This window comes from Bos indicus, chromosome 11 (genome assembly GCF_029378745.1).
Source record: "Bos indicus isolate NIAB-ARS_2022 breed Sahiwal x Tharparkar chromosome 11, NIAB-ARS_B.indTharparkar_mat_pri_1.0, whole genome shotgun sequence".
In the NCBI taxonomy this organism is placed as follows: Eukaryota; Metazoa; Chordata; class Mammalia; order Artiodactyla; family Bovidae; genus Bos; species Bos indicus.
The window spans coordinates 74,414,536-74,430,548 of NC_091770.1; the positions used below are offsets into that span (position 1 = coordinate 74,414,536).

Below are 16,013 nucleotides of genomic sequence, written 5' to 3' on the forward strand. Positions count from 1 at the left end.
GGGAAACAGTGGAAACGGTGTCAGACTTTATTTTTGGGGGGCTCCAAAATCACTGCAGATGGTGACTGCAGCCAAGTAATGAAAAGACTCTTACTCCTTGGAAGGAAAGTTATGACCAATCTAGATAGCATATTCAAAAGCAGAGACATTACTTTGCCAACAAAGGTACGTCTAGTCAAGGCTATGGTTTTTCCAGTGGTCATGTATGGATGTGAGAGTTGGACTGTGAAGAAGGCTGAGCGCCCAAGAATTGATGCTTTTGAACTGTGGTGTTGGAGAACACTCTTGAGAGTCCCTTGGACTGCAATGAGATCCAACCAGTCCATTCTGAAGGAGATCAGCCCTGGATTTCCTTAGTAGGAATGATGCTAAAGCTGAAACTCCAGTACTTTGGCCACCTCATGCGAAGGGTTGAGTCATTGGAAAAAGACTCTGATGCTGCGAGCGATTGGGGGCAGGAGGAGAAGGGGACGACAGAGGATGAGATGGCTGGATGGCATTACTAACTCGATGGACATGAGTCTCAGTAAACTCCGGGAGTTGGTGATGGACAGGGAGGCCTGGTGTGCTGCGATTCATGGGGTCACAAAGAGTCGGACATGACTGAGCAACTGAACTGAACTGAACTGAATCACAACTTAGAGAACTAGTTAAGGAAGGAGAGTTAAGATCTCTTTTAAAGAGCCTCTTCCCTTAAAATGCCAAGTAGATGATAGTAATGATTTAGATTTTTCAAAATTATAATCAGAAAAAAGAAAAGCAAAGGTAACTAATATTTTCTGAGCACTGTTACATGCCAGGGACTGTGTTGGATATTTTAGATATGTGTTTTCATGTAGTCTTTGTAAAAAATCTGTGGAGTAGATATTATTATTTCTACTTTATAGAGAAAGAAATTCAGTTTACACAGCTAGACTGATTCTATTTCCTCTTTATTCTCATTCTCTTCATTTTTATCATAACTATACTCGTGAAAAAAATAAAGCAATATATGAAAAACTGCAACTTAAATGAGACCAGACAATTAACAGACACCAGTACTGACATGACAAACATATTTGAATTATTTAACGATTTTAGAGCAACTATCAGTAAAACAAACCAAAATGCAACTGTGAACGCTCACAGAAACAAATGGGAAAACAGAAAGTGTCAGCAAAGATACAGAGAATACAGAGAATCAAATGGAAATTTTAGAATTAAAAAATACAATAGCCAAAATTAAATTCAATGGATGGATTCAATAGCAGGATGGCAATAACAAAGAAAAATCGATATTAAAGCAAGTAAACTTAAAGATCAATCAACAGAAATCATCCAACCTGAACAAGAGAAAAGGAATAGACTGAAAAAAATAAATGGAGCCTCGGGGACCTCTGGAACAATTACATAAGATCTAACATTCATGTCATCAAAGTCTTAGAAAAAGGGGAGAAAAGGCATGGGCTGAAAAATTATTTGAAGAAATAACTGGTGACAATTTTTCAAATTTGGTTAAAATCATAAGCTAACAAAATTGAAGAAGAGCTGGGCAAACTGCAAATGGGTTAAATCCAAAGAAATCCAAACATACTCACATTTTTAAAAAGTTTCTGAAACAAAACACGAACTAATCATGAATGCAGGCAGAGAAAAATGATGCATTATCTACAGGGAATTTCTCATCAGAAAACCATGGAGCCCAACTGTACCAATTCCAAAACAATGCACGAGTACTTGATTCCCTATGGACTACTTTATTATAGTTATTCAATAAGTATAAAAAGATTATTCACTATTGTTTCAGTTATCCAGGAGGATGAACTCTTTTCCTAACTTTTGTTTATTCTATGTAAACTCTACGCTGACCTAATAGACACAATTTTATCAGTGTACTTACCGGAATATTCGTGTTATAATTATTTTTTAAATATTCATGGTTACTTTAGATAGTATTTAAGGTCAAATTTGTAAATATCTTCCATTTTGTTATTTTCCTTTTTAATTTTGTGTTGGTTTTTCCATTTAGATGTACTTAATTTTTTAGTCTTCTCACTTTGGGTTACTATTTGCATAGCTTCACTAGTTCCTCAGTTTTTAAAAAGTTAACCACATATTTGCATATGGACAGTCTCAACACTAATTTTTCTAACTGCTACCTGATCAGACCAAAACTTATAATTCTACCACTTGGCAGACTTCAGGATTATTGTATACTTATTTGCTAAGTCATATTTTCTCAATTCTAAAGATACTTGTTTCTCTTAAAATAATATTTTTAGGTTTCTGAAAAGAGAAGTATCAGAATTAATGTTCAGAAAAACGTACCAGTAGTTAAGCAAGAGTAAGTTGTGATGTATGTAACTGCTTGCCCAGGTGTAAAACTGTGAGACTATACCTTCCCATAGGAAGTATCTGTTTATCCAAATATCACCACAGCTGAATTATCTGCATGGGTAAACTCACAAGCTATAGAATTTTAAGTTAAATCCCAAAGCTTAACTGTTGCTTGAAAATGTTTTCAGAAAGCACTGAAATAAAAAGCTATTGTGATGCAAATATTGCCTGTTGCAAGACAAGCAAGAGCAATTAAAGGTAATAGAAATTGCCCAGTCCTTCAAAATAGATCATAGAATTATCAGAGCTGGGAGACATTGGTGAGACCACTTTACATTTTATAAAGTACTGGAATGCGGGAGACCCGGGTTTGATCCCTGGGTCGGGAAGATCCCCTGGAGAAGGAATTGGCAACCCACTCCAGTACTCTTGCCTGGAGAATCCCATGGAGGTAGGAGCCTGGTAAGCTACAGTCCATGGGGTCGAAAAGAGTCGGACACTACTGAGCGACTTCACTTTCATTACCCAAGTGCTGGATATCTGTCAGAAGTTTCCAGCTGAATCAAAAAAGAAATTATTTAATTCACAGTTTATCTATAGAAAAACTATGAATTTAGCCAAAAAAGAAAAGTAGTTAAATTTCAACCATTTCCCATATGACTCAAAACTACACTGACAATCATAATGTGTAAAAAGGCAATAACAGGTGAGGAAAATCAGCATGTCAGAATGAAAAAGGATTAGACTCACTCTTGTATTATGATTCCAAAGAAGATGGTATAGGAACTGTATGGATAAATGTATGTTTCTGTCAGTTAATTTCTAAGAAGTATTTTCAAAATAAATTTAATGTTTCTTCTTTCTTTAAAGTATATTAAATCAAGAGTCTATATCATAATAATTAATCTCAGAATAGAGAAAATGCACTCTGGGTATATATGTGTATATATTTACATACATCTATTGTTACTTGGGCTTCCCTTATAGCTCAGTTGGTAAAGAATCCACCTGCAATGCAAGAGACTGTGGTTTGATTCCTGGGTCAGGAAAATCCACTGGAGAAGGGATAGGGCTACCCACTCCAGTATTCTTGGGCTTCCCTTGTGGCTCAGCTGGTAGAGAATCTGCCCCCAGTGCGGGAGACCTGGGTTTGATACCTGTATTGGGAAGATAACCTGGAGAAGGAAAAGGCTACCAACTTCAGTATTCTGGCCTGGAGAATTCCATAGACTGTATAGGCCATGGGGTCGCAAAGAGTCAGGCACAACTGAGCAACTTTCACTCACATTCAGTTCCTTATCTGCTCATTCATTTCTGGGTAAAGGAAAGCAAGAACAGAGAAGCAGGACCAAAACTAAAGATAATAATGCCTAAAAATCAAACTCTTCAAAGATCCTAAACGTTACTGTGAGACAGAAGAACACACGATGAAGTAAATACAATCCAGTGAAAAATGACAACCATCTAGACATCTAGCCAATAACATAACCAAAATAAGCTGATATAATTAAAGGTAATCGCAAAATGAAATAGCTGAGAAAAAGTAAGTAAAAGTAGGTCTTAATCCAGTTGAAAGTAAGAGTATTAAAAACTTAATAAAACTATGCAGTACCTAACCAGGGCTTTCCAGGTGGCTCAGTGGTAAAGAACCTGCCTGCCAACGAAGAAGACGTGGGTTTAATCCCTGGGTCAGGAAGATCCCCTGGAGAAGGAAATGGCAACCCCCTCCAGTATTCTTACCTGGGAAATCCAATGGACAGAGGAGCCTGGTGGGCTACAGTTCATGGGGTTACAAAGAGTGAGACACAATTTAGGGACTAAACAACAATAGTACCTAACCAAGATTCAGAATACCATAATTCTTGACCAACCACCCTACCACTGCAATAGGTTCCAGAGAATGGAAGTGAGAAGGAACCTACCAGGTGAAACTGACTGTTTATTATTATCAAAGGGTTTGGACCACAGGCAACTAGGAACCCCTCTGCTTCAGTTCAGTTCAGTTCAGTCACTCAGTTGTGTCCGACTCTTTGTAACCCCATGGACTGCAGCACGCCACACCTCCCTGTCCATCACCAACTCCCAGAGTCTACTCAAACTCATGTCCATTGAGTCAGTGATGCCATCCAACCATCTCATCCACTGTCATCCGCTTCTCCTCCTGCCTTCAATCTTTCCCAGAAACAGGGTCTTTTCAAATGAGTCAGTTCTTCACATCACGTAGCCAAAGTATTGGAGTTTCAGCTTCAGCATAAGTCCTTCCAATGAATATTGAGGACTGATTTCCTTTAGGATGGACTGGTTGGATCTCCTTGCAATCCAAGGGACTCTCAAGAGTCTTCTCCAACACCACAGTTTAAAAGCATCAATTCTTTGGCGCTCAGCTTTCTTTATAGTCCAATTCTCACATCCATAAATGACTACTGGATAAACTATAGCTTTGACTAGATGGACTTATGTTGGCAAAGTAATGTCTCTGCCTTTTACTATGCTGTCTAGGTTGGTCATAACTTTTCTTCCAAGGAGCAAGCATCTTTAAATTTCATGGCTACAGTCACCATCTGCAGTGATCTGGGAGCCCAAAAAATAAAGTCTGCTACTGTTTCCACTGTTTATCCATCTATTTCCCATGAAGTGATGGGACCGGATGCCATGATCTTAGTATTCTGAATGTTGAGCTTTAAGCCAACTTTTTCACTCTCCTCTTTCACTTTTATCAAGAGGCTCTTTAGTTCTTCTTTACTTTCTGCCATAAGGGTGGTGTCATCTGCATATCTGAGGTTACTGATATTTCTCCCCGCAATCTTGATTCCAGCTTGTGCTTCATCCAGTCCAGCATTTCTCATGATGTACTCTGCATATAAGTTAAATAAGCACGGTGACAATATACAGCCTTGACGTACTCCTTTCCCTATTTGGAGCCAGTCTGTCGTTTCATGTCCAGTTCTAACTGTTGCTTCCTGATCTGCATACAGATTTCTCAAGAGGCAAACAGTTAGTTAAGCCTAATACCTGAAACACTCAGCTCAAGCCAATGGTTTCTTGATTTATTTTATTATACTTAGGTCCACATCTTATCATAGAGAAAAGAAGGAAAAGAAAATCAAGTATTTCTAACAGCGATCTGATTAATCCTTCTGGATATACAACCAGAAAACTGGGATAAAATAAACAATAGCTTTCAGATATTGGATGACAGTCAAAGCAGGAGTGGGATACCCGTGAAAAGGGGGGAAAAATCAGGTGAGCCCTACAGCTGCTTCACCTCACACACCCTGGAAGCAGTTTCCAGGATACAGGGTAGAGAGGGAGAACGTCAGCAGAGCCTGGCAGTCTCAGACAACTGAGGAGACAAGAGACTGGCAATGTTCAGGGAGACCAAGATAGCCAGAACCTGTGTTAAAGCCTACCAAAGAGAAGGGACCTACATACACAGAACTCTGGAGATCTGCAGAGGCCTCCCCTCAAGCCTTCGGCAGGTCATCTATGACAGGAACTACCGGAGGCTGGGGAAAGGACCCATGAAAAACAGATAGGTCAAAGAATTCCTGAAACTCATACAAGGGTAGGGAGAGTGTTATTCCCACCAAGCAGAGCGAAAAGACCTCATAATACATGAGACATTAAGTAAAGAACTTCAACAGTATCAACTCTGAAGTGAAGTGAAGTGAAGTTGCTCAGTCGTGTCCGACTCTTTGCGACCCCATGGACTGTCGCCTACCAGGCTCCATCCTAAATTAGCTCAAATAAGGTTGCTTGGGACCCATTCAACCAAAGCTTCCTCAAGGTATGTTTTCCCCTAAACTGTTTCCACCACCTCATTCCCTACTAGGGAAGTATTATTTTGGTATCCAATTCTCTCAGTAATCTTTCTCAGAGTATTATAAGAAAGTGTCTTACAGAGAACACAGAGATTACTCATTAAACCACCACAGCACATTATCAACAGTTTTTCCCACATGTCCCAGGCCTAGGGCTTCTTAAACTAACTAAACCATATTCACTTCTCCCCATTAAAAAAAATTAATTAAAGAAATAATAATTTTTAAACAAAATTATGAAGGAGTTTTCTCTTAAACATGTGCTAATAAATGCTTTGCCTAATTTTATCTCATGTAACCTATGTGAAGTCCAATGAGAAGTAACTGTATAACAGGTGTGGAGGATGGGGGAAGAAAGAAGTAATTTTATCAGAGAGTCAGAGAAATTCAGGAAATCAAATCAATAGAATCAACAAGTAATTCAAAGTAAAATGAACCATGAATAGGCTGCTTACTGATCAAGAGATAAAAGTAATTGTGAAAAAAGACTAGAAGCTGTTACTATATATTTTGTTCCTTTTTTTAAATTGAATATAATTGATTTACAATGTTGTGTTAGTTTCAGGTGTACAGCAAAGTGATTCAGAAATACACGCATATATATATATCTTATATGTATTCTGAATATAAAATATATATGTGTGTTTTATATAGAGTCACGTGTATCTGTTAATCCCAAATTCCTAATTTCTCACCCACAACTGCCTTTCCTCTTTGGTAACCATAAGTTTATTTTCTTTGTCTGTGAGTCTACATCTGTTTTTTAAATAAGTTGATTTATATCATTTTTTTAGATTCCACATATAAGTGGCATCATATGACATTTGTCTTTGTCTGACTTACTTCACTCAGTATGATAATCTCTAGTTACATCCATGTTACTGCAAATATGATTATTTCATTCTTTTTATGGCTGAGTAGTATTCCATTGCATATATGTACCACATCTTTATCCATTCATCTGTTGATGGACATTTAGGTTGCTTTCATGTCTTGGCAACTGGAAACAGTGATACACTTTATTCTTTGGCTTCTGACTACATACTAAGTCAATTCTTAGTCTCTTAGTGACTACCATGTATTTATATAGGAATAAACTTGACTCTGGATTCACTAAATATTAAGACAACTTCTAAAATCAAAATTCAAATGAAAACTGCTATTTAAAAGTTTAAATTCTAGGCAGCACAGTAAAACAAAAGAAATAAACAGTACAAAGATTGGAGTGGAAGGATTAAAAATAAAACTTATAAGGAGAGACATAAAAACTAGGAAAGTACAGACTCTAGGGCTAGAATGCCTGGGTTCAAATCCCAGCTGTACTACATACCAGCTAGGCAATCTTGGGCAAATTAATGTCTACTTCACTGGGGCTTGTATAAGAACCTAATGGATTAATATGTGCAAGTGCTTAAAATAGAGCTTGGTAAACATTAAGCACTATACAGTAAAACTGTCCTTTGTAGACAATATGATTCTGTATATATAAAACCCAAACGGCTCAAGAAATTATCAGAAATAAAAATTTGGCAGGTTGCTAAATACACATAGTTCAATAGCATTCTTATAAGCCAACAAAAAGAAAATGTAAATTTATGGACCTTTTTCTTACAGGAAATCTTCCAAAAAACTTAGAGAATAATATCAAGAATTATACCACCACCACCCTCCAACACCACATGTGCCTAGTATAAACATTGATCAACTCATGGCCAATCTTGATCCGTCCCCACCCACAGCCTCCTCTCTACCCCAGATAATAATAAAGCAGATCTCAGACATATCCTTGCACCCATCAACATTTCAATATGTACCTCTAAAAGATAATGACTCTTTTCAATATAACTACATGCTATTATCTATCATATCTAAAAATTAATAATTTAATATAAAATATTAAGTGTTCAAATTTCCCTGATTATTTTACATTTACTTATTAAAATTTGGACCCAAATAAAATCCAAACATCACTATTCATTTCAGTTTTCTTCCTTCTTTTCTCTTTTTTTATTCCTCACAATTTGTTTAAAAAAAAAAAAAGCTGATGTCCCAAGGACTTCCCCATAGCCTAGATTCTGTTGACTCCACTCCACGGTATCATTTCACTGTTTCCCTGTCTTCCTGTAAATCAGTAGTTGGAGCTAGAGGCTTGACCAGATTCAGATTTAAATTTAATTTTTTTGGCAAGGATACTTCAGAGGTAGGATTATGAACTTTCATTAAGAGAAACCTAATGTCTGTTTTTATTCTTGTGATGTTAGCGGCCACTGATGATCTTTGCTTAAGTCCAGGAATTCATTAAGAAATGGTGATGTTCTACTTATCACCCCTTAACTGTAAACAGAATACTAGTACTGAGTAAAGAAACTTTCTCTCTTCAACTAGTTGGTTACCTTCAAGTATAGTTGGTTTCTTAGCATACTCCAAAGAAAACAAATGAGTTTTTTAAAGTATCACCATGAACTCATGAGTTTAAACATATTTGATGTGATTATGTTACAGTTTTACATACTAATGCTCAAACTGTCTCATCTTTGGTCAGACAGAGCCCATTCAATTAAGCACCTTCATTGCTTTGTCACATCCTATTACTGCTTGATAACTTCCCTGCAAGATGTTCAATGCCCCCAGTCTGAAGCAGCTTTAGCCATACTTTGTTTTCCCTTTCAACTAGCTCCTTGCTTATTCTTTATTTCTACTAAACTAAAAACGCCTAATTCCTGAGACTTCCTTGGTGGTCCAGTGGCTAAACTCTGTGCTCCCAATGCCAGCAGCCCAAGATCAAACACTGGTCAGAGAACTAGAACCCGAATGCTGCAGCTAAAGATACTGCATGCCACAACTAAGACCCACTGCAGTAAGATAAATAAATAAATCTTCATTTTTAATTATAAATCAATTGTGTTATATATTCTGGATATTACGATTGAATATGGACCCAGAAATTACAGAAATATTTCCTTTTCAGGTCTGCTTTCAGGATTCCATTGACTGTCCCCACCAAAAAGCATAACTGACACAAAATTAAGATGTTAAATGCTTCAGTTTGACAGACTGGAGCAAAAGAGTCCTAATATATTTTCTGCTGGCATTTTAGCTCTGCAAAGTATGTCTCCATGTTCTATTTCAAAATTCAGATATGGTTTTTAAACACGTATAATAAAAATTCATTTCTTTGATAAATTAGTAAAATCATCAAGTATGGGAAAATGGTCAAGCTCCTATAAAATTATTCTATATTATAATTCAAACTTTTATAAAGTCCTTATGCTTCATCCTTAACATTGAAACTCATGATATGGGAATATGAAAGTTTTAAGTTCCAACTATTTCAAAAAGTAAATTTAAGTTTATGCCTCCTTGAAATCACAGAAATGGCATTATAAGTAGTAAAGAAACATTCATCTTATTTTACTAAAAAACAAACTAATAAACATGTAAAGCCCTGTCACAGTACACAGTACATCAAATACATCACTTTGGAAAAGCAGAATCCTACACTTGCTGACCATTTCTTCACCAACATCCTAAAAAAACACAGTGTCAGTGGCCAAAAATTGCTTACATCCACAATTTTTACTGTTTTTTTCCAACATTAAATCACAACCAGAAATCACATTACTAAATGCCAATTTTCCTCTCTGAAAATAAGGATATAAATTTATACCTTGGTGCAATATCTTTTATTCACAGGCCAAGTATACCCTCTCCTACAGCTAAGTTGTTGGGGTTTGATCAGAGGAACCAGTGCAACTTTTACAGGCAACAATGGCTTAAAAAAACTCAACCAATCACTATCACCACCACCATCAACAACAAAAACAACAAAACAAAATAACAGTAACAACAAAAAGCTCTTCTGCTGGTGTAAATTTCTCAGTGACTAAACAGAAACACATCTCTATGAAGTGCTGGTATGTCCTCAGCACATCAGTGCTTTCATCCAACTGCAAAACAAAACATTCTACTAGCATGCACATGACAGTAATTGCTTTTCCAGATGGTATGCCTTTGATAAGGGATTTCTGCCAAAAGCTCGTTTTACTTTCTCTCCAAGCATAATATTTGTCATTAAGTTTGAAACTGGTTTGACAAGCTTTTCAATAGTAGTGTGAGCTGACCTGTTTTTGGCTAGGAGGATAACTGTGAATGATACTTCAGCAATATGGTCTTCTCTGTCTTTAGCAACAACATGCATTCATATAACACTGAAAAGCATTATTTTATAAAATTTTATACATTTGTTTCATTTTCATCACAAGTCTAAAAAGTAATTATTATAAAAAAGAAAACTAAGACAGAAATATTAATTCAGTTCCTCAGGGTGGCGTGAAGTCGAAGAGCCAATGCTTGTGCTCTTTCCATCCCACCACAGAGAAAATCGTGGCAAGGGATACCTATTCAATATACCTGTTGAAATGTTTTTGTGAGTCCAAACAAAGTATTTTTAAAAAGCATTATTTTAATTTAATGTAAACTATAATCCAAGATGGGCTTCCCAGGTGACACTAGTGGTTAAAAAAAACAAACAAACCTGGCTGCCAATGCAGGAGACATAACAAACATGGGTTCAATCCCTAGGTTGGGAGGATCCCCTGGAGGAGGAAATGGCAACCCACTCCAGGATTCTTGCCTGGAGAATCCCATGGACACAGGAACCTGGAGGACTACAACCCACAGGGTTGCAAAGAGTTGGAGACAACTGAAGCAACTTAGCACCCACCCCCACACACACACACACACGTGCATGCATAATCCAAGACATAACCTTACAAATGTTCTAGGGCCTTAAATCATGCACTGATTTTATTTTGTACAGTAAAAATACAAAAAAAAAAAAACAAACTCCCACAATCTCAAAATCTTAAAAACCTCTCAAAAAATGTTTTGAAAAATCTTTAAGAAAATATTCTCAAAATGTATTAGATAAAACTTCTGAGTACAAATTTGTGAAATTTTTACTTCATTTTTTAAACGGGAAATGACAAGTATCAATAGGAGTATTATGCTGTGTAAGCCTGAAAATGAGTGGGGCAATATAAGAAACTAATGAATTAGAGATCCCTAATTTCAGGATGTAAGCAAATTAATTTGGTTGTATGGCACTTTCACAAGTAGAACCATGAACAGCCAACAACCACAACCAATCAGTCACAAAATTCAATTGATCAGAATTTCCAATTCTCTAATCTTTTTGTTGACATCTGAATATAGAACTTAACTATATTACTTAGAAAAGAATACTAAACTATGATTTTAAGTGCTCATTTCATAATTGCTTTTAAATGGTTTTTAGATGACATTTAGTTTAGCCTCCCTAGCCCCAGAGTAAACATTCTGAGTGAAAGAGGTCTTCAACTTCATTCATAATGAAATTACAGAATAACCTATATCCTTCTACACATTTAGAATTACTCGCTACAAAGCTTAACAATTCAACTAATGCTGTTATATGAAAGCAAGAAGGAAAGGTATCTTTAAAAAATAAGTTAGGCACTTCCCTGGCAGTCCAGTGGTTAAGACTTAACTTTCCAATGTAGAGGGTATGGGTTCAATCCCTGGTCAGGGAGCTAAGATCCACATACCTCCTGGCCAAAAAACCAGAACATAAACAGAAGCGATAGTGTAACAAATTCAACAAAGATTTTTAAAAATGACCACATCAAAAAAAAATCTTAAAAAACAATAAGGGAAATGGTTATAGTAATAAGTTAAATTACATATTTAATCATCATTGCCATTTGATTCAAAGTGACACCAAAAAGTTTTCTAAAAGTTCAATGTATGTGCTAGCTGCCAGAGAACTTTTAAAACTTCTCATCAAAACAACCTCTTTTTCATCTGCTATTTGATTCAAGGTAATTTTTCTTTGATAAGAACTGCTCAATTACACCACCCCCTTTTAGAAAGCAATCCATTTATTTTAACTGAAGCAATCTTAGGTGTTCTATTATGGATTCTTGTATTTTAGAATTTACTGCTTTATAAGTTCTTCTTTCGAAACAGAACAAAATGAAATTTAAAATCCAAGTAATAAGTGATACATTTTTCTTAGATTTTTCATCTACTCTATATCCTAGCAAATACAAAGAAGCAACCAACTCTCTCACTGAAAATAATTATCTTTCCATAAATTCCTGCCTATTTGGAAACATACAATTAACAAGAAAATACTTTATTTTTAAATAAACACCAAACTAACTGTACCCTCTTTGGATTTCATACCTATTTTAGAAAAATAGAGAGCACTGTGTTTTCCGTTGATACTATGTTTCCTTTGATTGTTTTCAATTGTCTTATGTAGTCTTTAAAGTGGACAGCCACCCCCTGATTTGGAAGTATCATTTGACTCTTTAATTATATATCTGGCTTTTCTGATCCAAGTGAAACTAACCCATCAGATCCCAAAGGTCCTAAAGGGAGTCTATGGGGAGTATAAGTGACACTTCTTGGTGAATAGAAAACTCTTCACAGTAAGTTTAGGAGAATAGGAAAGAGAGGTTTCTTAATCAAACCAAGGGATAAGTCTCTTGTATCATGGAAGCACATGCTGAATTCAAATGTTCATCTCACAGGGTCATGACATAAATAAAATAATAATTAAACTTTAGGCATTTATTTTATTCCAGTTCTTCTATACTGAGTCGTAACCTGCACTCAGTATATTTCTAATAATTGACATGCTTTTCTAATTATAAGGATTACCTCCTTTTAAAATCTGAATCTCATCTCAGATTTGGGGGAATGTGGAGAGGGGAGTGGATGCATCCCTAAAAGCTAACCATTCTAACATAGAAATTTTTAAACTTATAAAATCTTTATAGATAGAAATCAACATTATACACTGACTGCCAAGGAGTTAAATTAAAGTAAAGCTGTACCTTGAATACCTTAGAGTAAGTAGAAGTTATAAATGTCGGTGTCTTCATTTGGAAGCAAAAATTCTTACTGCCTGATCTTGTCTGGTGGTCCGTGATTTTTATCATCAGAGTCGGTTCCAGTCACATCCCATTAGTATGGATGGATCTAAAGTAGAAAAGACATTAGATTTTAGATACAGTGACACATCATTGTTTCCCTATAAGCATACAAAGATTCTCACACAAATGCTTTAGTTTTTCAAGAAATTCTAATTCCCATTCTTGTCCCTACCACAGATATGAAAAACTGAAAATAAAGAATAAAGATTAAATAAACAGATAAAGTTATCAGTGGTAATTAGCTACTGGCTTTAAAAAGGTTCAGATACCCAAAGGAGGTATGCCGCAAATTAGGCTTCATATGGATAATTTAAGGAGGTAAGGGACCTAAGCTTCTGACTCACTCATCAGAGTTGCTGAAGTCACCCCAGCAGCGGTGGCCTCAGGACTCAGTTTCAGGTAAAATGCAACAGTAGGAAGAAACAGGATTTCCAGCAGAAGATAGCTCTGTGACAAAGAAGTGCTTGATATGATGGCTATCATTCATTCCTAGGTCACTGGCAGTGGGAACGTAACAAATGGCCCACCTTACTGAATTAATGGTAGTGCTGTATCTTCCCATTCTACCTCAAAGTTAACGCCAAACAGTGGGACTCTGCAGACATCAGAGAATACTTGAGAAAAGTGAGCCCTACTAGCTCTCATTATTTAAAGCCTAACTGCTTAAATTCCAAATCCTGAAAGATGATGCTGTGAAAGTGCTGCACTCAATATGCCAGCAAATTTGGAAAACTCAGCAGTGGCCACAGGACTGGAAAAGGTCAGTTTTCATTCCAATCCCAAAGAAAGGCAATGCCAAAGAATGCTCAAACTACCGCACAACTGCACTCATCTCACATGCTAGTAAAGTAATGCTCAAAATTCTCCAAGCCAGGCTTCAGCAATAATGTGAACCATGAACTTCCTGATGTTCAAGCTGCTTTTAGAAAAGGCAGAGGAACCAGAGATCAAATTGCCAACATCCGCTGGATCATGGAAAAAGCAAGAGAGTTCCAGAAAAACATCCATTTCTGCTTTTTTGACTATGCCAAACCCTTGACTGTGTGGATCACAATAAACTGTGGGAAATTCTGAAAGAGATGGGAATACCAGACCACCTGACCTGCCTCTTGAGAAACCTATATGCAGGTCAGGAAGCAACAGTTAGAACTGGACATGGAACAACAGACTGGTTCCAAATAGGAAAAGGAGTTCGTCAAGGCTGTATATTGTCACCCTGTTTATTTAACTTATATGCAGAGTACCTCATGAGAAACGCTGGACTGGAAGAAACACAAACTGGAATCAAGATTGCCGGGAGAAATATCAATAACCTCAGATATGCAGATGACACCACCCTTATGGCAGAAAGTGAAGAGGAACTCAAAAGCCTCTTGATGAAAGTGAAAGTGGAGAGCGAAAAAGTTGGCTTAAAGCTCAACATTCAGAAAACGAAGATCATGGCATCCAGTCCCATCACTTCATGGGAAATAGATGGGGAAACAACGGAAACAGTGTCAGACTTTATTTTCCTGGGCTCCAAAATCACTACAGATGGTGACTGCAGCCATGAAATGAAAAGACGCTTACTCCTTGGAAGGAAAGTTATGACCAACCTAGATAGCATATTCAAAAGCAGAGACATTACTTTGCCAACAAAGGTACGTCTAGTCAAGGCTATGGTTTTTCCTGTGGTCATGTATGGATGTGAGAGTTGGACTGTGAAGAAGGCTGAGCGCCCAAGAATTGATGCTTTTGAACTGTGGTGTTGGAGAAGACTCTTGAGAGTCCCTTGGACTGCAAGGAGATCCAACCAGTCCATTCTGAAGGAGATCAGCCCTGGGATTTCTTTGGAAGGAATGATGCTAAAGCTGAAACTCCAGTACTTTGGCCACCTCATGCGAAGAGTTGACTCATTGGAAAAAGACTCTGATGCTGGGAGGGATTGGGGGCAGGAGGAGAAGGGGACGACAGAGGATGAGATGGCTGGATGGCATCGCTGACTCAATGGACGTGAGTCTGAGTGAACTCCGGGAGTTGGTGATGGACAGGGAGGCCTGGCGTGCTGCGATTCATGGGATCGCAAAGAGTCAGACACGACTGAGCGACTGATCTGAACTGCTTTAAGGTTTTACCACCCAGGGTTAAGCTTTTCACTAATACTCCCTTTAGACCACAAAGACAAGGTGGATGAAGCTCCAGAAATGATCTTTATACCACAGATCAACTCAGGAATCTTGCTAGTTCCTTGTACCTGTGGCTCCCATCCCTGTCACTCTTGGGCTCTATTCAAAGCATAAACTACTGTGACTGACTGCTGTCGCTCCTGTTTTCATGCCCACAGTGTTCTCTTTGCTCTCTCACCCACTGCATGTTTTCCCCAACTGCGGTCCTTCCTTCCAACCTTCTCCACAGGGACCTCTGGAAACCCCTTTTACATAGTAAAACAAATGACCTCTATATCTTCAGCCTTATCACTGAACTTAGTCTCAGCCACTAGGCTAAATCCGCCTCTTGAAACAAACCCTCGGGAGTAAAGACTAATAAGGTCATAGGAATCATCTCTGTCCACAGTGACATTTCCAGACCCTAACTCATAAGCAATCCCAACCCTTCCCTCAGAGTCATGCCATCTAGCCGTCCTACCCTCTTCTTGTCTTTGTCATTGAATATTCCACTCTCATTCCACTTGAGGGTCCAGACTCAAGCCCTCAGACGCACTCTACCTACACTCATCTCTCCAGTTGTGTGTTGTCACCAATCTCAAAATGTGGGTTGTCACCACCCAGGCTATCAGTCTACCAAGTATGTTAGTTTCTTTCTTCCACTTCACCACTCTCAAATTCCTAATCCTGGGTCAATTTAACCACCTGCTAATGAAAACCACACAACCATGTGGACTAATCCTGCTATAACA

General features: G+C 37.5%; 1 protein-coding gene across 9 annotated transcripts in view; it reads right to left on the minus strand.

The window, feature by feature from the left end:
* Nucleotides 1-16,013, minus strand: part of NCOA1 (nuclear receptor coactivator 1) — a 219,629-nt gene that overhangs the window by 152,114 nt on the left and 51,502 nt on the right. For 7 of the 9 annotated variants that reach the window (XM_070799035.1, XM_070799028.1, XM_070799033.1 and 4 more), the window contains exon 2: nt 13,019-13,163. The gene's annotated coding sequence lies outside the window, so the exon portion shown is untranslated. The remainder of the gene's footprint in view (nt 1-13,018; nt 13,164-16,013) is intronic. The other 2 variants (XM_070799032.1, XM_070799034.1) reach the window with 1 other exon arrangement.